At 48.8% G+C, this 24,159-nt stretch overlaps 1 long non-coding RNA gene across 2 annotated transcripts; it reads left to right on the forward strand.

Moving 5' to 3' along the window:
- Positions 1-16,552: 16,552 nt before the first annotated feature.
- Positions 16,553-23,516, forward strand: LOC125508265 (uncharacterized). 2 transcript variants are annotated; one of them, XR_015604191.1, is made up of 4 exons: positions 16,553-16,755; positions 16,872-17,056; positions 19,664-19,812; positions 22,915-23,516. It is a non-coding gene; the product is annotated as an uncharacterized LOC125508265 (long non-coding RNA). The 2 variants fall into 2 exon arrangements; XR_007283340.2 differs by having other exon boundaries at positions 16,557-16,755; positions 19,664-23,516.
- Positions 23,517-24,159: the final 643 nt, after the last annotated feature.

The following is a 24,159-nucleotide window of genomic DNA, read 5'->3' on the forward strand; positions in this document are numbered from 1 at the left end:
ATTTGGCCGGACACACTTTCCTGGGTCATGCCCGGCCTCGGAAGATCAACACGTCGCAGCCCCACCAAGGCACAACAGAGAGGTCAGCACGCCGGTCTAAACCTAAGCGCACAGGGGTCTGGGCCCATCGCCCTTAGCACACCTGCACGTTGCGAACGCGGCCGGAAGCAGAACTAGCCCCCTTAATACAAGAGCAGGCTTACGTTCCAATCTGGCGCGCGCCACTCAGTCGCTGACGTCACGAAGGCTTCGGCTGATACCACGACGCCGGGATACCCATAACTACTCCCGCGTAGATGGTTAGTGCGTATAGACCAAATGGCCAGACTCAGATCAAATACCCAGATCTCGTTAAGCGTGTTAAGTATCCGCGAACGCCGACCAGGGCCAGGCCCACCTCTCTCCTAGGTGGTCGGAACCTGCCCTGTCGCTCCGCCTCAAAACTCCACTCGCGGGTGCTCCTCAAGCCGACCCGTCTTTAGTCACCACATGTATCATGTATAAAGTATATAATATATACCCGTGATCAACTCCCGAGTGATCACGGCCCGATAGTATAGCAAGGCAGACGGACAAGAATGTAGGGCCACAGATGGAAATACTAGCATCCTATACTAAGCATTAGGATTGCAGGTAAAGGTAACAACAGTAATAGCAAGGACAGGCTATGCATCAGTATAGGATTAACGGGAAGCAGTAACATGCTACACTACTCTAATGCAAGCAGTATAGAGGAGAGTAGGCGATATCTGGTGATCAAGGGGGGGGCTTGCCTGGTTGCTCTGGCAAGAGAGAGTGGTCGCCAACACTGTAGTCGTACTGGGTAGCAGCGGCGTCAGTCTCGGTGTCTAGCGAGAGAAGAGGGGGAAGAAACAATAAATATTTAAGCAAGCAGGTGCATAGCGATGCATGACATGACAAGTAACGGTGTTAGAGGTGCCCTAACGCGGTACGCGATGATACCGGTGAAGGGGGAAACATCCGGGAAAGTATCCCCGGCGTTTCGCGTTTTCGGACAGAGGAGCCGGAGGGAGAAAGTTGCAAGTTCGATAGGTTAGGGGGATGTGGCGGACGAACGGGTTGCGTATCCGGAATCGTCTCGTCGTTCTGAGCAACTTTCATGTACAAAGTGTTTCCATCCGAGCTACGGTTTATTTATCATTAATTTTAAAAGATTTAAATCATTTTTAGGATTTTTTTAATTATTTAAAATCAACATTATCCTTAACAGTGCATGCTGACGTCAGCATGACGTCAGCAGTCAAAATTGACCGTTGACCCGGTCAACCTAATGTGTGGGTCCAGTGGGACCCACCTGTCATTCTCTGTTTAGTTAATTATCAGTAGTTAATTAGGTTAATTAGTCATTAGGTTAATTAAACATAATTAGCTAATTTAATCAGAGTTAATTAAATTAATTAATTATTTTTAATATTAATTATTTATTTACATACATATTTTTTTAAACGTCCTGGGGCGTGGGCCCACTGGTCAGCTGCCCAGAGGGCTTAACGGGCGCGCGGTGAGGTGGGTTGCGGGCGCCGGGGTGATACGAGCACCCAGACCGCCCGGGCGCACGCCCAGGGCCGCAGCAACGGCCACTGCAGGGCTGGGCGCGCGCCGGCTGGCGAGTAGGAGGGGCCGCAGGCAAGGACCGGCAACATCGGCCGCCAGCGCGACAACATGTGGTCAGTGGGCGGAGGAGCCAGAACTCCGACGGGCGCGCGGGGAAAGGCACCGGCGGCGGCGGCAGTCATACGCAGCAGCACAGCAGAGGCAGGGCAGGGAAACGACAGTGGACGGGGCGGCGGGAGCGCGGGCAGTGGACGCGGTGCTTGCGCCAGGATGACCCGGGGCACGCACTGCCGCGGGCAGCGAGGCGAGGACGGACACGGGGCCGGCTGTGCGCGACGAGGACAGGGGAAAGGAGGAGACGGGGGTTCCTCACCCGCGTTGCAGGGGAGGCCCGATGCAGGGCGAACGCGACGGCGGGGAGCGGTGGAGTCGAGGAGGCATTCCGGCGGGGTCCGACGACGGCGCGTGGCGATGCGGCGCCGGCGTCGAGCACGTCGGGCGGGGTCCCGCTTCAGCGTGGTCATGGGCAGGTGGCGAGGGAGGCCGGATCCGCGGCAGGGCCCCCGGGATCCGTCCCCTCTCCGGCAAGGAGGCGGCTTGGCGATGGCGGAGCGGTGGTGGCGACGGGCGCCAGGGGCGGCGGGGGCTAGCAAGGGGGGGGGGGGCGTTGCGTCCCGATCTGGTTCAGGGGGGAGCGAGAGGAGGGAGGGTGAGGGGAGAGTGGGGATCGATGCTAGGTCACGGGAAGGGGAGGAGGCCTAGTAGGCCAGGTGGTGCGGGAGTGGGTCGGCTGGGCCGGCCGGGCTAGCCCCGTGGCCAGCTGGGCCGAGGCCCAGCGAGGGGGGGGGGCTTTCTCTTTTTTGTTGTTGTTGTTTTGTCCTTTTTCGTATTTTCTTTCTTTTATTTATTTTCTCTTGTGTTTCAATTCAGTTTAAAACATTTATGCATTTTATAAAACTGGGTCTCCTACACCACAATTATCTATGTAAAATTTAGTACAAACCGAACATTTTTATCTCAATGTTTGAAAACTTTTATTATTTACCAAAGTTTGAATTTGAATTTTGGTCCGGTTTTGATCTAACGATCGATTAGCAACAGTAACGTAGGTAACGTGGCTCCATTAGCGTGGGATTACTGTAGCTTAATTACCCGGGCGTTACAAATCTCCTCCACTACAAGAAATCTCGTCCCGAGATTTAGGAGGTAGAAGGAAACAACGCGGGGTATTCTTCACGAAGACGATCCCCGCGTTCCCAGGTGGCTTCGTCTTCAGAGTGATTCGACCACTGGACCTTGAGGAACTTGATCGCCTTCTGACGTGTGCGGCGTTCAGCTTGGTCGAGAATGCGGACCGGATGCTCTTTATAGGAGAGGTCTTGTTGCAATTCAAGCACTTCATGATCCACTGCTCGGATTGGGTCCTTGAAGCAGCGTCGAAGCTGCGACACGTGGAACACATCGTGAACCTGAGAAAGGTTCGGCGGAAGCTCCAGTTGATATGCCACCTTTCCACGCCTTTCAAGAATATTGAAAGGACCAATATAGCGGGGAGCTAGCTTTCCTTTGATCCCGAAGCGGTGTGCACCCTTCATTGGTGTAACTCGAAGATAAGCCTTTTCGCCAGGTTGATAGACCATGTCTTGGTGATGACGGTCATACTGACTTTTCTGACGTGACTGAGCAGCCTTGAGATTCTCACGAATAATGCGAACTTGTTCTTCGGCCTGTTGGATAATATCCGGACCAAAGAGTGGACGTTCCCCAGTTTCTGACCAAATCAGAGGGGTTCGACACTTTCGTCCATATAGCACTTCGAAGGGGGACATCTTCAGACTAGCTTGATAGCTATTATTATAAGAGAACTCGGCATATGGAAGAGATTCCTCCCATTTCTTGCCGAATGAGATTACACAAGCTCGAAGCATGTCTTCGAGAACTTGGTTGACACGTTCAACCTGTCCTTGCGACTAAGGATGGAACGCAGTACTGAACGACAGATGAGTCCCCATAGCTTCTTGGAAACTCGCCCAAAACCTTGAAGTGAATAAACTGCCACGGTCTGAACTGATAACCAGTGGGATACCGTGAAGTGAAACAATTCTGGCCATGTAGAGAGTAGCAAGCTGACTAGCAGTGATTGTCTCTTTGACCGCCAGAAAATGGGCAACTTTGGAAAGCCGGTCAATGACGACAAGAATAGCATCATTACCTTTCTGAGATTTGGGAAATCCAGTGACAAAGTCCATTTCAACATGGTCCCATTTCCATTCAGGAATAGAGATAGGTTGCAGAGTTCCAGCAGGCCTTTGATGCTCTGCTTTGATTCGGCGACAAACATCACACTCAGCAACATAACGAGCAATGTCCTGCTTCATATTAGACCACCAGAATCTTTGACGAATATCCTGGTACATCTTTGTACTACCAGGATGGATGGACAGAGGCGTATCATGGGCTTCTTGCATAACCCTTTTAGTCTTATCCAGATTTTTCTTCGAACATGGTACCACTAGGCGGCCTTTGAAATACAAGGCGCCATCGTCGGCGATCGTGAAGAATGAGGCCTTTCCTTTTTTTTAGGTCGCGCTTAATCTTGAGGACTTCATCGTCACATTTCTGTATCCATTTGATGGTGTCCACAAGATCTGGTTTCGCAACCAGGGTATTGAGAGAACCCCTGGAAACAACATGGAGGTTCCGTTTGGGGAAATCTTCGGGAGGGGGAGCGAGTGATCCCGGAGGAACAATATGGAGGTTCAGCCTTCTAAATTCTTCGGTAAGCGAGGGTTGAACTTTGTGGACCTGGAGGTGGTTGCAGTAAGACTTGCGGCTCAAGGCATCAGCCATTACATTAGCCTTGCCGGGGGTATAGGATATACCCACGTCAAAGTCTGCAACAGTCTCCATCCATCTTTGCTGGCGTAGGTTCAAATCTGGCTGAGTAAACAGATACTTCAGACTTTGATGGTCGGTGAAGATCTCGCAACGATTACCGAGAAGGTAATGTCGCCACTGCTTCAGTGCATGAATGACAGCAGCCAGCTCGAGGTCGTGAACCGGGTAGTTTTCTTCGTGAGGGCGCAGTTGACGAGAGGCATAAGCAATCACTCTGCGCTCTTGCATTAGGACACAGCCTAATCCTTGACGGGAAGCGTCGCAGTAAATGACGAAGTCCTTCTTAGTATCAGGTGGAGCAAGTACGGGGGCTGAAGTCAACTTGTCTTTGAGCGCCTGGAAACTTTCCTGACACTTGTCTGTCCAGTCAAACTTGACACCCTTATGCAACAAATTAGTCAGAGGTCTGGCAGTCTTGGAGAAGTTCTCGACGAATCGACGGCAATAGCTGGCAAGGCCGAGAAAACTTCGGACTTGCTTCACATTCTTCGGAGGAGTCCAATCGAGAATAGCCTGAACTCGTTCAGGGTTGACGGCAATACCATTCTTGGAGATGACATGCCCAAGATAGGTTACTTCGGGGAGCCAGAATTCACACTTGGAATACTTAGCATACAGTTGATGCTCTCAAAGTTTTTCCAGCACAAGACGAAGACGTTCAGCATGTTCCTCCTTGTTCTTGGAAAATACAAGGATATCGTCCAAATAAACCACGACGAACTTGTCGAGGTAATCCATGAATATATAATTCATCAGACGAGAGAAGGTGGCTGGAGCATTCGTTAAGCCGAATGACATGACGGTGTACTCGTATGATCCATACCGAGTCACGAAGGCGGTTTTTGGGATGTCCTCTTCACGAACACGGATCTGGTGGTAACCCAACCTCAAGTCAAGTTTGGAGAACACTGATGAACCAGCCAGTTGATCATAAAGATCATTGATCCGAGGAAGAGGATATTTATTCTGAATGGTAGCTTGGTTTATAGGACGGTAGTCTTGGACTAATCGGTTTGTCCCATCCTTCTTCTTAACAAAGAGAGAAGGTGCTCCCCAAGGAGAGCAACTTGGGCGAATGAAACCTTTGACAAGAGATTTGTCGATTTCCTCCTTAAGCTCAAGGAGTTCATGCGGCGGCATCTTGTAGGGTCGTTTAGCTATAGGGGTAGTGCCGGGTTTCAAGTCGATGATGAATTCGACAGCTCTAGCAGGGGGAATCCCTGGAAGTTCTTCTGGGAAGACATCTTGGAATTCACGAACGACGGGAATGTTTTCAATGCCCTCGAGTGGTGCAGCGTTCAACGCATTCAAGGCATAAAGTCGTGCCTCGGCGTTCTGAACTAGATGAGCTTGGTAAGCTATTATTTCGTCAGAAGGGTGTAGCAGATGGACGACCTTAGTGGCACAAACTATAGAAGCAGTATGCGCTTTCAACCAATCCATTCCCAGAATGAGGTCGATGCTACAGGACTTCAGTACGATGGGAGAGGCAAGGAATTCCAGCCCTTCAATTTCAACGGGAACGTTGTGACTAACCATAGAGGTTTGACATTGGCCCGCAGGGGTGTGTACCACAATCGCAGTGTTCATCTCTTCGTATTTAATGCCATGCATGAATGCAAACTCAGCTGATATGAATGAATGTGATGCTCCTGTATCAAATAAAACAGATGCTGGTACTGAATTTACGAGGAGTGTACCCATCACGGTAGCAGGCTGGTCTAGAACTTCATTGAGATCAACATGGTTGGCATGAACACGACCATAAGACTTGGCACTGTTGTTGCGAGGCTGGTTGCTTCCACGGCCAGTTGCTGGGAGGGCCAGTTGATTCTGGTTCTGATTGCAATCCCTAGCACGGTGACCTGGTTGTCCACACTTGTAGCAGAGACCATTATTGGGAGTGGGAACAGGAGCTTGTGGTGGTGGAGCTGGAAGTCTTGTCTGCCTAGTTGGAGGAGCAGGCAGACGAGGTGCAGCATAGGTCTGCCTTGGGGCAGGTGCATTCGGCTGGTACATGCTGTTGGGAATCCATATTTTGCGCTTCTGCGAAGACGGGCCCGAAGATGAGCCCGTGTCACGGTTGCGCCTGTGAGAGCCCTGGTATTCTTGCAGACCAGTTTCAACATTGATGGCCTTGTTCACCAGGGTGGCGAAATCAGCAAAGTCATGCACTAGAAGTGCGAGCTTGATGTCAGCTTGAAGGCCATCACGGAACTTCTCCTGTCTGCGTGCATCAGTTGCAATGTCTTCTTCAGCATAGCGGGACAAGTCAAGAAACTCCCGCTGATAAGCTTCAACAGTCTTGCTGCCTTGGGTGAGGTTGTGGAATTCACGCTTCTTCCGGTCCATGACTCCCTGAGGAATGAAGCGAGCACGGAAGGCAGCTTGGAAGTCTGGCCAGGTGATGATTGTTCCAGCTGGCAGAGTACGCCTGTGGCTGTCCCACCATTGAGCCGCGGGTCCTTTCAGGAAGAAGGAAGCAAAGGTGACATAGCTGGCAGGGGCTACATCAGCAGACTCCATCTCATAGGTGATGTCACGGAGCCAGTCGTCAGCATCCAGAGGCTGAGTTGAGCTGCGGTACACGGTTGGGTTGAGGCGCATGAAATCTTGCAGAGTCACTTGGGTTGGCTGCTGGTTCATATTGGGGCGAGGAAACTGAGCCATAATATTCTCCATGAACTGACGATTCAGCTCAAACTATTGCATCATCCCAGCCATGTACTCAGGCGGTGGTGGGGCGTTGCCACCACGACCACCTGGTCTAACCATCCTGCTAATATTTAACAGGGGTAGTTCAGCATTGAGGAATTGTAAAAACAAGTATCATTCATGATGAAACATGCACAACGAATGTAGCACGATAGATACTACATAGTAGTCGGCATATCTTACAAAAGAGATCATGCATAGAGTTCGTTACACAGTGTTCAGTACATAGGCTAAGACATCATAGGCGGCACACAGGCTCGCGGCGAATGCAGCTAACACTAATAAGCAAGTCTACGTCAGTCCCATGCGGTACTGCGGAGGTAGGTGTAGCCCGACAGCTGGTAGTGACGCGAAGGGAAGACCTCCACGCGAGTAGCCTGGGGTCCGCGGACACTCTGGTGCGGAACCCGATGCGTAGGTGGCAGGAGAGGGCCCAATGCAGGAGAGTAGCCTCCCACATCTGGCCAGCCGACGCCCTGGGGCATCACGGTCCTGGCAGGGTAGACCGCAGAACGCGACAGATCACCAGTTCGGACAGAGGGGTGCAACAGCGTCAGAGCACGGTACAGGTGCTGACGGGTGGAGTACAACTCGTGGCGAAGAGCTCGGTTAGCTCTATCCAGCCCATCAGCATGCAGAACCAGGTTCTGATGATAGAAGGGCTCTCGGGTGACAGTGGAGTAGGCAGCAGTGTAGTATCCCTCCGCACCAACATCGGATGCGATAGCAATGTGCCTGAAGGGGGAGGTGTCCAACTCCTGATACTCTCCACGAAGACGTGTCAGAGCAGCATAAGCAGCATCGTGGACCGCCATATCGATAGTCACTCCAACACCATGAGCAGTGTACAGCACGGTAGTGGAGTCATACTCCCGAGAGTAGAGGTGGACGATGGCACGGTACTGCTCCTGGTTGAAGTCCTGATACTCCTCATAGACGGTGTACTCAGGGTGCCAGCGATAACCCAGATAGGTCATCATCTCAACTAACACAGCAGGTGATCCTGAGGCACCAATGGCCGTCGTGTGGCGCACGACCTGCCTCGTGGGTTCCATCTGAAAACAAAGATGTTTTCACAGGAGTCAAATGACAATGTGGATAATGTTCAAGTACTACTCTAAAGAATAACTAGGGCTTATCCAACTTTGGGGTGAACGTGGTCACGGGATCCTAGTGTTAGAGTTAGTAAAATCGTTTAACCCGAGTAGAAGAGGGTTCAGAGTCCCAGAGTAAGGATCAAGGAGTAAAAGATCCTAATACCACCCAGATGGCGACGTGGGTCCGTAAGGCACACAACCATGTTAGTAAAAGGTTTTGTAATCTCTAGACTCGACTTCAGCCAAGGAGTGTGGAAGGGGAATTCCTACAGGCAGTCGGCTCTGATACCAACTTGTGACGCCCCCGATTCAATCGTACACTAATCATACACGCAAACGTGTACAATCAAGATCAGGGACTCACGGGAAGATATCACAACACAACTCTACAAATAAAATAAGTCATACAAGCATCATATTACAAGCCAGGGGCCTCGAGGGCTCGAATACAAGAGCTCGATCATAGACGAGTCAGCGGAAGCAACAAAATCTGAGTACAGACATAAGTTAAACAAGTTTGCCTTAAGAAGGCTAGCACAAACTGGGATACAGATCGAAAGAGGCGCAGACCTCCTGCCTGGGATCCTCCTAACTACTCCTGGTCGTCGTCAACGGGCATCACGTAGTAGTAGGCACCTCCGGAGTAGTAGGAGTCGTCGTCGACGGTGGCGTCTGGCTCCTGGGCTCCAACATCTGGTTGCGACAACCAGGTAGAAGGGATAGGGGGAAAAGAGGGAGAAAGCAACCGTGAGTACTCATCCAAAGTACTCGCAAGCAAGGAGCTACAGTACATATGCATGGGTATCAAATGGAATAAGGGTATCATATGTGGACTGAACTGTAGAATGCCAGAATAAGAGGGGGATAACTAGTCCTTTCGAAGTCTACGCTTCTGGCAGCCTCCGCCTTGCATCATGTAGAAGAGAGTAGACCGTAGTCCTCCAAGTGGCATCGCATAGCATAATCCTAACCGATGATCCTCCCCTCGTCGCCCTATGAGAGAGCGACCACCGGTTGTATCTGGCACTTGGAAGGGTGTGTTTTATTAAGTATCTGGTTCTAGTTGTCATAAGGTCAAGGTACAACTCCAAATCGTCCTGTTACCGAAGATCACGGCTATTCGAATAGATTAACTTCCCTGCAGGGGTGCACCACATACCCCAACACGCTCGATCCCATTTGGCCGGACACACTTTCCTGGGTCATGCCCGGCCTCGGAAGATCAACACGTCGCAGCCCCACCAAGGCACAACAGAGAGGTCAGCACGCCGGTCTAAACCTAAGCGCACAGGGGTATGGGCCCATCGCCCTTAGCACACCTGCACGTTGCGAACGCGGCCGGAAGCAGAACTAGCCCCCTTAATACAAGAGCAGGCTTACGTTCCAATCCGGCGCGCGCCACTCAGTCGCTGACGTCACGAAGGCTTCGGCTGATACCACGACGCCGGGATACCCATAACTACTCCCGCGTAGATGGTTAGTGCGTATAGACCAAATGGCCAGACTCAGATCAAATACCCAGATCTCGTTAAGCGTGTTAAGTATCCGCGAACGCCGACCAGGGCCAGGCCCACCTCTCTCCTAGGTGGTCGGAACCTGCCCTGTTGCTCCGCCTCAAAACTCCACTCGCGGGTGCTCCTCAAGCCGACCCGTCTTTAGTCACCACATGTATCATGTATAAAGTATATAATATATACCCGTGATCAACTCCCGAGTGATCACGGCCCGATAGTATAGCAAGGCAGACGGACAAGAATGTAGGGCCACAGATGGAAATACTAGCATCCTATACTAAGCATTAGGATTGCAGGTAAAGGTAACAACAGTAATAGCAAGGACAGGCTATGCATCAGTATAGGATTAACGGGAAGCAGTAACATGCTACACTACTCTAATGCAAGCAGTATAGAGGAGAGTAGGCGATATCTGGTGATCAAGGGGGGGGGCTTGCCTGGTTGCTCTGGCAAGAGAGAGTGGTCGCCAACACCGTAGTCGTACTGGGTAGCAGCGGCGTCGGTCTCGGTGTCTAGCGAGAGAAGAGGGGGAAGAAACAATAAATATTTAAGCAAGCAGGTGCATAGAGATGCATGACATGACAAGTAACGGTGTTAGAGGTGCCCTAACACGGTACGCGATGATACCGGTGAAGGGGGAAACATCCGGGAAAGTATCCCCGGCGTTTCGCGTTTTCGGACAGAGGAGCCGGAGGGGGAAAGTTGCGAGTTCGATAGGTTAGGGGGATGTGGCGGACGAACGGGTTGCGTATCCGGAATCGTCTCGTCGTTCTGAGCAACTTTCATGTACAAAGTGGTTCCATCCGAGCTACGGTTTATTTATCATTAATTTTAAAAGATTTAAATCATTTTTAGGATTTTTTTAATTATTTAAAATCAACATTATCCTTAACAGTGCATGCTGACGTCAGCATGACGTCAGCAGTCAACGTTGACCGTTGACCCGGTCAACCTAATGTGTGGGTCCAGTGGGACCCACCTGTCATTCTCTGTTTAGTTAATTATCAGTAGTTAATTAGGTTAATTAGTCATTAGGTTAATTAAACATAATTAGCTAATTTAATCAGAGTTAATTAAATTAATTAATTATTTTTAATATTAATTATTTATTTACATACATATTTTTTTTAAACGTCCTGGGGCGTGGGCCCACTGGTCAGCTGCCCAGAGGGCTTAACGGGCGCGCGGTGAGGCGGGTTGCGGGCGCCGGGGTGATACGAGCACCCAGACCGCCCGGGCGCACGCCCAAGGCCGCAGCAACGGCCACTGCAGGGGTGGGCACGCGCCGGTTGGCGAGTAGGAGGGGCCGCAGGCAAGGACCGGTAACATCGGCCGCCAGCGCGACAACATGTGGTCAGTGGGCGGAGGAGCCAGAACTCCGACGGGCGCGCAGGGAAAGGCACCGGCGGCGGCGGCAGTCATACGCAGCAGCACAGCAGAGGCAGGGCAGGGAAACGAAAGTGGACGGGGCGGCGGGAGCGCGGGCAGTGGACGCGGTGCTTGCGCCAGGATGACCCGGGGCACGCACTGCCGCGGGCAGCGAGGCGAGGACGGACACGGGGCCGGCTGTGCGCGACGAGGACAGGGGAAAGGAGGAGACGGGGGTTCCTCACCCGCGTTGCAGGGGAGGCCCGATGCAGGGCGAACGCGACGGCGGGGAGCGGTGGAGTCGAGGAGGCGTTCCGGCGGGGTCCGACGACGGCGCGTGGCGATGCTGCGCCGACGTCGAGCACGTCGGGCGGGGTCCCGCTTCAGCGTGGTCGTGGGCAGGTGGCGAGGGAGGCCGGATCCACGGCAGGGCCCCCGGGATCCATCCCCTCTCCGGCAAGGAGGCGGCTTGGCGATGGCGGAGCGGTGGTGGCGACGGGCGCCAGGGGCGGCGGGGGCTAGCAAGGGGGGGGGCGTTGCGTCCCGATCTGGTTCGGGGGGGAGCGAGAGGAGGGAGGGTGAGGGGAGAGTGGGGATCGATGCTAGGTCACGGGGAGGGGAGGAGGCCTAGTAGGCCAGGGGGTGCGGGAGTGGGTCGGCTGGGCCGGCCGGGCTAGCCCCGTGGCCAGCTGGGCCGAGGCCCAGCGAGGGGGGGCTTTCTCTTTTTTTTGTTGTTTTGTCCTTTTTCGTATTTTCTTTCTTTTATTTATTTTCTCTTGTGTTTCAATTCAGTTTAAAACATTTATGCATTTTATAAAACTAGGTCTCCTACACCACAATTATCTATATAAAATTTAGTACAAACCGAACATTTTTATCTCAATGTTTGAAAACTTTTATTATTTACCAAAGTTTGAATTTGAATTTTGGTCCGGTTTTGATCTAACGATCGATTAGCAACAGTAACGTAGGTAACGTGGCTCCATTAGCGTGGGATTACTGTAGTTTAATTACCCGGGCATTACAATATGATACGCTCTTTCACACATAAACCTCCTTATATCTTCCTCAAAACAGCCACCAAACCTACCTATTATGGCATTTCCATAGCCATTCTGAGATATATTGCCATGCAACTTTCCACCATTTCGTTTATCATGACACGTTCATCATTGTCATATTGCTTTGCATGATCATGTAGTTGACATCGTATTTGTGGCAAAGCCACCGTTCATAATTTTTCATACATGTCACACTTGATTCATTGCATATCCCGGTACACCGCCGGAGGCATTCATATAGAGTCATACCTTGTTCTAGTATCGAGTTGTAATCATCGAGTTGAAAATAAATAGAAGTGTGATGATCATCATTTAATAGAGCATTGTCCCAATAAAAAAAGAGAAAGGCCAAATAAAAAAATGAAGGCCCCAAAAAATAAATAAAAAGGGACAATGCTAATATCCTTTTTCCACACTTGTGCTTCAAAGTAGCACCATGATCTTCATGATAGAGAGTCTCTTGTTTCGTCACTTTCATATACTAGTGGGAATTTTTCATTATAGAACTTGGCTTGTATATTCCAACAATGGGCCTCCTCAAGTACCCTAGGTCTTCGTGAGCAAGCAAGTTGGATGCACACCCACTAGTTTCTTTTGTTGAGCTTTCATACATTTATAGCTCTAGTACATCCGTTGCATGGCAATCCCTACTCCTTGCATTAACATCAATCGATGAGCATCTCCATAGCCTATTGATTAGCCTCGTTGATGTGAGACTTTCTCCTTTTTGTCTTCTCCACATAACCCCCATCATTATACTCTATTCCACCCATAGTGCTATATCCATGGCTCATGCTCATGTATTGCGTGAAGGTTTATAAAGTTTGAGATTACTAAAGTATGAAACAATTGCTTGGCTTGTCATCGGGGTTGTGCATGATGAGAGCATTCTTGTGTGACAAAAATGGAGCATGACTAAACTATATGATTTTGTAGGGATGAACTCTCTTTGGCCATGTTATTTCGAGAAGACATAATTGCTTAATTAGTATGCTTGAAGTATTATTATTTCTATATTAAACTTTTATCTTGAATCTTTTGGATCTGAATATTCATGCCACAATTAAGAAGAATTACATTGAAATTATGCCAAGTAGCATTTCACATCAAAAATTCTGTTTTTATCATTTACCTACTCGAGGACGAGTAGGAATTAAGCCTGGGGATGCTTGATACGTCTCCAACGTATCTATAATTTTTGATTGCCCCATGCTATATTATCTACTGTTTTGGACATTATTGGGCTTTATTATAAACTTTTATATTATTTTTGGGACTAACCTATTAACCGGAGGCCCAGCCCAGAATTGCTGTTTTTTTTTCTTATTTTAGGGTTTCGAAGAAAAGGAATATCAAACGGAGTCCAAACAGAATGAAACCTTCGGGAACATGATTTTCTCACTGAACATGATCCAGGAGACTTGGACCCTACGTCAAGCAACCAACGGCGAAGCCACGAGGTAGGGGGCGCGCCTACCCCCCCCCCCCCCCAGGCGCGCCCTCCACCCTCGTGGCCCCCCTGTTGCTCCACCGTCGTACTTCTTCCTCCTATATATACCTACGTACCCCCAAACAATCAGATACGGAGCCAAAACCCTAATTCCACCGCCGTAACTTTCTGTATCCACTAGATCCCATCTTGGGGCCTGTTCCGGAGCTCCGCCGGAGGGGGCATCGATCACGGAGGGCTTCTACATCAACACCATAGCCTCTCCGATGAAGTGTGAGTAGTTTACCTCAGACCTACGGGTCCATAGTTATTAGCTAGATGGCTTCTTCTCTCTTTTTGGATCACAATACAAAGTTCTCCCCCTATCTTGTGGAGATCTATTTGATGTAATCTTCTTTTGCAGTGTGTTTGTTGAGACCGATGAATTGTGGGTTTATGATCAAGTTTATCTATGAACAATATTTGAATCTTTTCTGAATTCTTTTATGTATGATTAGTTATCTTTGCAAGTCTCTTCGAATTATCAGTTTGGTTTGGCCTACTAGATTGATCTTTCTTGCAATGGGAGAAGTGCTTAGCTTTGGGTTCAATCTTGCGGTGTCCTTTCCCAATGACAGTAGGGGCAGCAAGGCACGTATTGTATTGTTGCCATCGAGGATAACAAGATGGTTTTTTTATCATATTGCATGAATTTATCCCTCTATATCATGTCATTTTGCTTAAGGCGTTACTCTGTTCTTATGAACTTAATACTCTAAATGCATGCTGGATAGCGGTCGATGTGTGGAGTAATAGTAGTAGATGCAGGCAGGAGTCGGTCTACTTGTCTTGGACGTGATGCCTATATACATGATCATACCTATATATTCTCATAACTATGCCTATATATTCTCATACCAATTGCTCAACAATAATTTGTTCACCCACCGTAAAATACATATGCTCTTGAGAGAAGTCACTAGTGAAACCTATGGCCCCCGGGTCTATCTTCATCATATTAATCTTCCAATACTTAGTTATTTTCATTGCCTTTTATTTTACTTTGCATCTTTATCATAAAAATACCAAAAATATTATCTTATCATATCTATCAGATCTCACTCTCGTAAGTGACCGTGTAGGGATTCACAACCCCTTATCGTGTTGGTTGCGAGGATTTATTTGTTTTGTGCATGTGCGAGGGACTCGTGCGTAGCCTCCTACTGGATTGATACCTTGGTTCTCAAAAACTGAGGGAAACACTTATGCTACTTTGCTGCATCACCCTTTCCTCTTCAAGGGAAAACCAACACAGTGCTCAAGAGGTAGCAGCGGCGAGGAGCTGGACCGCGCCTGGGCCATGCCGGTACAAGCCGTGGCCGTGCAACTCGCGAACCGCATCTCCAAGGTTCTCTCGATTAGATTGGCGTCAGTCATCGACTCCATCATCTCACCGACGCAGATGGCATTCCTGAAGTCGAAGTGCATCCACGACAGCTTTCTTTTCGTACAGAACTCCGTCCACGCCCTTCACCGTCGCAAAACGCCGGGCCTACTAGTTAAGTTAGACATAGCAAAGGCGTTCGACTCCGTCTCCTAGGAATACCTGCTGGAGCTGCTCCAACAGCTAGGGTTTAGTGCATGATGGCGGGACTGGGTGGCTCGCCTGCTCGTCTCGACTTCTTTAGCGGTCTCTCTCAACGGTTCGGTTGGCCCAAGCATCCTCCATCACCGTGGGTTACGCCAGGGAGACCCGCTCTCCCCCTTCCTCTTCATTTTGGCAATCGACCCACTGCACCACCTCATCACGGCAGCGGTAGATCATCAGCTGTTACATCGCCTCCCAGGCCACGACCTGGCGCTTCGTGTAAGCCTCTACGCTGACGACGAAGTTATCTTCATAAACCCTAGACGAGAAGAGGTAGATTCTCTGCTGCACATCCTTAGCGACTTCGGCGAGGCAACGGGGCTCTGCATCAACCCGGCCAAATCCACGGTCTCGCTGATCCGTTGTGAGAACATCAACGTCGAGGAGGTGCTCCAGGGTTTTGCAGGCTCCATCGCTCCCTTCCCAATCAAATACCTTGGGTTGCCGGTCTCTACGGGACGCCTTCGCTTGGTCCACCTCCAGTTCATCATCGACAGAATCAAGGCAAGGCTTGCGGGCTGGAAGGGCAAGCTGCTACCGATGGCCGGCCGCCGCGTCCTCGTGCGATGCCCAGGCCTCCTTGCTCCGTCGGGGCACAGACCGCCGGCCAGTTGACCTTGCAGTTGGCGCCCGAAACCTCGTCGTCCTGGCACCAGAGGAAACGTCACCTGGATCTGCCAGGGCTGCCTCTCGCAGCAATTCCCAAGGCTGTTCAGCTACTCGCGGCGCAAGAACAGATCAGTGCGGGAAGCCCTCAGTGACGACACTTGGATCCACGACCTAGCCCACGGCAACAACAACCATCTCCTGCCGGACGCCCTTGCCCTTCATCGCCTGCTCCAGGGGACGGACGCGCAGCTGCAGCCAGGAGTGCCAGACGACCTGATGTGGTGCAGAGCCAGCTCAAGAAAGTACACAGCAAAATCGGCCTACCTGGCGTAGTTCTAGGGTAGAATGGCGACCCATTTTGACCGTTTGGTGTGGAAGGCCTGGGCGCCGGGCAAAATCAAAATATTTGTCTGGTTTCTCCTCTGGGATCGGCTCTGGTGCAATAACAGACTCCAGCGGCGAGGCTGGACAAACGCTTACTTCTGCCAACTCTGCATCAGAAACGTGAAGTCATCGCACCACCTCTTTTGGAGCTGCCAAGAAGCCGAATGAGTATGGGCCGAGCTGGGACTGTGGAATGGTTGCTCGGGGGGGAGTTTAGATGGGACCCCACAGTTTAGATGGAACGAGTGTGGGCCAAGCTGGGACCCCACAGTTTAGATGCACGACTCTGGCCCGATCCCCTTTCTCATTTCCTTATTCACTCTGCTCACTCCAAAATTGATGCTACTCGATAGCTCCCATCAGCTTGCTCTCTTGATTTGCTGCCTTGAGGTCGTTCGTGCTCACCTGTAGCCACGTCCGCAGCTGGTGCTTCCAGTGTGGCCATCGACCGCGGTTGGTATGGTTCCTCGTATCCTAGGATTTTGAAAGGCGGTGGAGGGATAGTAGGCCCCAAGGATCAACTGCAGCAAGGAGGAGGCGTGGTGATTGACCTGCAAGGTGCCGTTGTTGTAGGTGTCCGTGCAATTGATTTGGGCGTGGATATCGTCTCCCGCAGCTTGCTTGGATCCAGCTTGAGTGTTACTCCCCAAGTGCGCAGGCTAGGCACATCGTCGGTATTCCCGCTCGAGGTAGCCGGCAACATCGTCGTCATCCTCCACGGCGTCAACAATCTCCGAAGTTCGAAGTCCGACCTGCAGGTCCCCCTTCTTCTTTTCTTAGTCATATATTTCCCTTTTTTATTTTTAATCTATTATCGAATCACCTAGAGCATCATATCTCAATTTCATCCAAATAGTAAGTGGCTTACCACACATACCATGTGGTTTTTTCTTAACATTTTGATGTGTTTGTGCGATCCAACCAATACAATGTAATTAAGAAATGCTTGTTATTGGTAAATATTTCATCATTTTTCTTTCAAATTTTGGAAAAACTTGCGAGTCTTTTTGTAAGTGCTCTATAATTGTTGAATGAGGTAGATACTAATAGGTTTTTTTTTTTCGAGAAAACGCAAAGGACCTTTGCATTTCATTTCATGGAAAAGGTAGAACAATCCTCCTAGGAGGTAAGCAGTACATAGAAAAGCACAAAATCAGTGGACATCCCAGGTTGTGGGCAGAACAACCCGAAGTCCCTGGGCTCCTGCTTTAGCCCAACACGGGGTCTCGTCCTTGATCCTATCCACTAGTGATTCGATGGATGGCGTGGCGTTGTCGAAGACACACGCATTCCTGTGCTTCCATAGCATCCAGGGCACAAGCAGCGCGATGGATTTGAGGGCCTTCCGATGCGCCGGCGGCGCGAGCTCTTTCGCGCTCAGCCACCACTCCGTGACCGTGTGCTCCTGATCGGGGACTTGGACCGAGATACTAATAAGTTAGTTCTGTAAAAATGTAAGTATATGTGTGAGCAGACACGCCAATGCAAATTAGTACATTCGATTGACCTATGGTGAAGGTACTCAATGATGATAGGATTCTTTTTATATTATAGAAAATACAACTTAAGGCGTGTTGTTAATTTGTTTATGCCCCCTTCACTTTTTTCCGGGCCTGGGACCGGCATTGGCAATGTTAGGCATTAATATTCAACAAACTTTAGAAATAATTAGTACATTTGTGATTAGCCATAGTTTTAATATTTCCCAAGGAAAAATAAGGTTTAATTACTAAATATGAAAATAGGTATGATCGCATTGTACATATGAAATATAGCAATCTCCTGATGCTCTCACTATTGGTTTGCACTAAATAATAAGATTGTGTAATAAAATATCACATAATATATATGTCAATGTTTGGTAGTGATGAACCATTTGGACCAAATGTTGATGCATGTTTGCAATACTTTGGCATGTTAGTAGACTATATTCGTCCTACCATATCATGTTAGCATAGTTAAGTCGGTATTTATTTTTAGGATAGTTTGAAGTGTAACAATTTTTTACTTAATTATATGTGACTTTCGTGTAACGAAATTGAAAGAATCTTTTGTTCCTTGGATTCCCAGTACGACTTTTGATAAACTATTTCAAAATAATAAAATGTACATGAGCATACCTCTTCAATTCTTCCGTTGAGATATTCCATCTGAAGCTTACCGACAGTCTAAAAAATGCAGCTCACTTTAAAATTCTCCATGTACTCCAGTAGGTAAGGTCTTGAATAACGGTTGGGATGGTGTTTGTGAATCCATCATGTTGTTCTAGCAAGGTAGATGCACATATGTTGCCTAAGCGTCTTTGTGCTACCTCATTAAACATGAGAAACGTTGTGTTGCTATCTCATCGCTTACCTTGAGTTTACGTATGTACCTAATATGATGGAGAGTATACTCACTGTATATCTACATTTTCAGCCACTCGTTACATGAATTGCAAATAGTTACCGTATTCCTTTCTTGTCGCAGAAGCAAACTTTGCATACAATGTACCACCAACCTTATCATTTATAATCTCATAAATTCTTGCTCTTGTTGTGCATACAAATTATTAATTTAATAGCAGACAGTCAGATCAGATAATGCTACAATATTAGAAAAAGGTATATTATAGCAGAGACAAATCTTTTTTAGCATCATCATACCGCAATTCTATCATTGCCCCAATGTTTTTCTGTTAAAAAACATTTGTTGTTAAGTTTTTCCTTTGGTGCTTTCATCAACTTCCATCATTGTTTTATAAACATCTCTTTCAAAATAAATTACATGCATTTATTGTGTGCAACACTAACCCTGTTATGGATAAACGATTAAGAACATTGGATTTGGGGGGTATTGAAAAGAGTTTAAATTTCTCACTTTTAATTTCTTTGATAAAATTTGGAGTGACAATCATGATCTTCTCTTTCTGCAAAACCTCCATTTACCATATTTGTTAAAATATTTCCCCATAGAGCAATCCATATATTCTCACCACCGAAAGAATTTAACCATGTAAAAGTAATGTTAAAAGTTTATATGTGTAATTTGAATATCTGACTCTAGCAAAAGGGCTTAAATCTCGCGGATGTTTCAACTTTGCTCTCTCCTTGTCCACCTGTTTTTCTGTAGTTTCTCTATTGGTTTCATCATGGTAAGCAACCCAATGATATCTCCACATAAACATATTTATAAATCTAGTTCATTTGAACTTGTTCTCCAATATATATAAATCTCGTTGAACTGAACATGTTTTACCAATATTTACCCTACTCTCTCTGGTATCTCCATCAGCAACTTATTTATTGATCAAGTGTCGTTTATCCATTAATACATTCATAAATTTGGCATACAATGAATCATGCAAATGACTTGATTTCGTGCAGAAGATGATACCTGCTAGAGGTGTTGTTGTTTTTGGACGCCGGACGGAGTTAATACTGTAGGTTGCGACGTCGCTGGCTAGTGTTGATCAGACAATCCTCAATATTACATACAATGTTCTTGAAGCACAATATTGGTAACTGAAGTAAAGGTAAGTGTCTTACCTCTTGCTAACTTGAAAATCCTTCTCTGGTGACTTTCACAACACTTGTAAGCCAAGTAATCATTTTTGGCATGGCTTCTTCACCAGGATAAAATATTAGGCATAACATCTCACTATAAAGAACTTCACAACTGCACAAAGAAGAACTATGCATTGCTAGGTAGTTGACATATATTTCTTTAAAGTAGTGCAGCTGACAAAACAATTATTAGCTTTGGGAGTTATCTTGAGCATCAAACTTCTTGCATCAAACTATATGGACTATTTGCGAGTCTGACTAACAAATACATACATTTGTCAAATTAAACTTTTGGGGCAGAAAAGTATGTGGACTGAGATGTCTATCAGTACTCTAATCTAGTAGTGAATCAATAGTTTTTTCTCCGATGCATATGCATATTTTGTTTTAATGTACCATTGTGATAGAAAAGAAACATGGTGTGCTTCATTGTCGATACATCATATTTTGGCAATGCACAAATCAACTTATATATGTGCTATTAATTAGAGAATAGAGGAGTTCGAAGAAAACAATGAAGACACATAGATTGGCCCCCGCCCCCGTGTCGCCCAGCTCGGGTGGCACGGGGGAACCCTAGCCGCAGCGAGCGAGGCCCCTCCCCTGCCCTCACCTAGCGCCGCCGCTGCTGGCCGGCGAAGCCGCGCCGGACCCCAGGAAGGTGGCGGCGGGGCGGATCTGATCCTCACGCCCCCAATCCCCCACCTGCAACCCACCACCCACATATCCCCCTCCTGGCGGCTGCCTGCTGGCCCGGTGACGCCAGCTCCGGTCCCTCGCCGGCCTGGCCCTTGCCGCTCCGGCCAGCATTGCCCTTCCCCCTCCGCCCGCCCTTGGCCGCCGCGGACGCCCCCCTCGCGCGCACCTCCTCTCCGCCCGCGCCCCGCGTCCCCGAGATCCCGTCTGGCGTCTCTCGGGTGCCCTCCACCAACCGCTGCCCAAACTTGCCGGCCGGCGGCAGATCCGGCGCTCTTGGCCTTGCCATGGGCGCCCCCCTTTGCAACCTCCCTCTCCACGATGGCGTGACCCAGCCCTGCTGGTGTTGTTGCCGGGCGTGAGGCCTACGGCTGGAGGTGGAGGCGTCCGCGGCCTGCCTTTCGTGCAGGCGCCCCCCTTCATCTCCGGTGGCCCTCCCTTTCCCCGAGTCACGGTGACAACTCTCGTGTGGAGGCATCGATGCTTCTATGGTGTGGCTGGCATGGGCTCCTCGCGGCGGATCATTGCTGGTGCTGCTCCGGTCCCGGTTGCCTGGGGCCCGCGTCTCTCCGGTGTCCCTTGCTGCCGGCGTCCTCTGCCGGGCAGCTCCGACCTCGGCGACCATGTGGCTGCGTCCCCTCCAGCTCACTCGGCTTGCCGACGTCACGGCGGCTAAGGCCACGGCAGCTCAGATCTGCGTCCCTCCAGTCCTAGCTTGCCGGCGCTGCTGGACGCCGCCGCCCCAGATCTGCTCGCGAGGTTTTGCTTCGTCTCCACCCCTACCCTGTATGCCTCAAGGCTCCACCTTTTGCCAGATCCAGTGCTCGTGGGTTCATGGGCGATGCCACCCACCGACGGCAAGTGCAGCCCTGCCAACCCCCTCCAGACATGGTAGTTCCGACCAACTTTGGCTTCCACAACTTCAATTCCGGACTAGGCGGCTATGGGATTGCTCAGCTTCAGGCCAGGGAGAGATCCCTGCTCGGCTTGCGGTGCTGGCAGCGGCGGCGCCCGCGGGTGTCGCTTCCTTCTTGGAGGCGCTGTCAAGGCCTTCAGCTGCGCCCCTCTTCGAGCTCAGGGGAAACCCTAGGTCCGACTCCCTCGGACCGGATATCGATGGCGTCCCGGCGTCGTCTTCCTTCTTGAAGGCGTTATCTTGCGAGCTCGCGGTGTCCCCGATTCTGGCTTGGTAGATGTTGGAATTCTTGTGTTGGTTCGGCGTTGCCGCTTGGTTCGGGTTTGGTAGGTCTAGTTGTGATGTATCCTCCGTTCGGGCCGAGCATCCCCTTCTCTCTGCTCCGGGCACCATGTTCACGCCTGCCCGCGTCCGTGTCATGTGTTGTACCCCCTTTGTACTCATTGTACTTCTTCTATCAATGGAAAGATACGCAAGCTTTGCGTATTCGCGAAAAAAAAGAAAACAATGAAAGGGGGTATATGCAAATGATGGGTGCTATATCTTCGTAATGCATATGAACTTCTAGGTGTGCTACAAAGTATTATTAATTAAAGAACAGAACAAATCCTAGAAAAAAGAGGAGGTTGATGTGACAGTCACCAGTCACCTGAGAGGGGCTAGCGCAGCGCAATCAGGGCTGGCCCCGGGCCAGGGCTGCAGGGGTGACGGCCCGGGGCCCAGTCAAATTAGGGGCCCCGACCTAGTGCTGCTATATATAGATATGGGCCTTGATGAAATGCTAAATAAAAAAGAAAGATTCTGTAGGCAGGGAGGCCTATCTCCAGCAGAAGCCCAACTGTGAAGGCAGGCAGGCACGCACACGGGCACAAGGGCAGTTGCTCAGAAAAAAAAGGGGGCACAAGGCCAACAACAACCCGCTGAGAATGAGACCACAATTGAGGAAAACAATGCCCATATGAGACTCCTATAAATATTTGAGTGGCTGTGAGAATCCTGCAAGTGTAGATGAACAAGGATCTTCTCCTTTTGATATCTATGACCCTAGAAACTGGGACACTCTTGACAATAAATCAAGAGATATTCTGATTATAAAAAGGGCATACAAGGGAACAAAATCTTGTGTTTGAAATAGACTACATTTATCTTGACAGTTTCATTTCATGATTTTGCATCAAAAAATGCACAGAGCCATTTCTCATGATTACTGGAGGCTTGGAGGTTCGCTAGTATGTCATTTCTTTTCTGTTATGCTCCATGACTTTTATGATGTTTGATTTACACCTAAAGTATGAAATTGTTATTTATGACTTGGAGTGATATTTACCAAGGAAAATTACCGTTGTTTATTATAGCTTTGCAATATTTTTTTTTATCAATGTATGGAATCAATTTTTTCCTCCAATGCTGTCACTGGGCCCATTCATTTGAGTTCGCCCCGGGGCCCCCGTAACTCCAGGACCGGCGCTGAGCGCAATTCCAATGAAGATGGTGGACATGCTAGGGAACGCTAGTTCCTATATACTGATTCGTCCAGTCCGACACCTGCGTCCAGCAGCCGTCCATGCTTGTGATGGAAGAGGCCGGTGTTCAGCCCCTGGTGAAGGTCGTGAAGTTCATGGTGTACCTCTGAGTCCAAGCCGTCGCTATGTGGATGGAACTTCAAAATCCAAGACATCGTGTACGTCTGCGTCCAAGTTGTCGCTATGTTGGATGGAACTTCAAAATCCAGGGCATCATGGAGTTGTGGAGAAGAACAATGCTAGGATTCTCTCGAGGAAGTTTTTTCTCTCGAGGGAGTTTTGGTGCATGGGTGGAGCAGGAAACCCCAATGATATCTTCAAGCAGATATTTATTTCCAGTAAAATATCGGTACGGAGGACAACTTCCTTTTTTGAGTTGGGATGTAATTTTATTCTTTTTCATACCTTCCTATGTAAGGGACGTGAACGGTCTTTTTTAAAAGATCTTCCTATGTATGGGATCTGAGAGATCCGATTCTACTTCCTTTTTTGAGTTGGGATGTAATAATTATGGGATTTTTAAAGATCTTCTTGTGTATGGGACGTGAGCGGGCGTGAATCATTTTTTTAAAGAGCTTCCTATGTAGGGACTTGACTGGGCGTGGGGTGGATTAATGAAATTCATTGGCTGATATCTAATTAATGATAATGGCTTATTAGATTCAACAGTTAGATCATGAGATTTATGTTGTGGGATGGTCTAATAGCCCAACCTAGGCCCTGTTTGGTTCATAAGTCCTAGGACTTTTTTTAGTCTCAACTGTTTGGTTCATAAGTCTTAGGACTTTTTTTAGTCTCAACTTATAAGTCTTAAGTCCCTAAAAAGTCCCTATCTGTTTGGTTTCTGAGACTTATAAGTCTCTATAAGACCATATTACAACTATAAGTCCCTATAAGTCCCTCCTTGAGAGTCTTATTTCATATGTCTCAAATGCCCACTTTAAATCCCTATAAGTCCCTCCTATTTGGTTTAGATGACACTTATAGGGACTTATTTAAGTCCCTAGATCAATAAATCCCTAGAAACAAACACCCTCCTATTTGCTTTTTTGACTAATTGTGGGATGGTTTGATAGCTCAAACCTGTTGGGATCGTGATATTTAAAGGTCCAACCAGTTGAGATGTGACCGCATGAGCCCATCTGGTTTACGAAGATCTAATGGTTGTATCTGATTGATTA

Source organism: Triticum urartu, chromosome 5A (genome assembly GCF_056163025.1).
Source record: "Triticum urartu cultivar PI428250 chromosome 5A, HENAU_Tu73, whole genome shotgun sequence".
Lineage (NCBI taxonomy): Eukaryota > Viridiplantae > Streptophyta > Magnoliopsida > Poales > Poaceae > Triticum > Triticum urartu.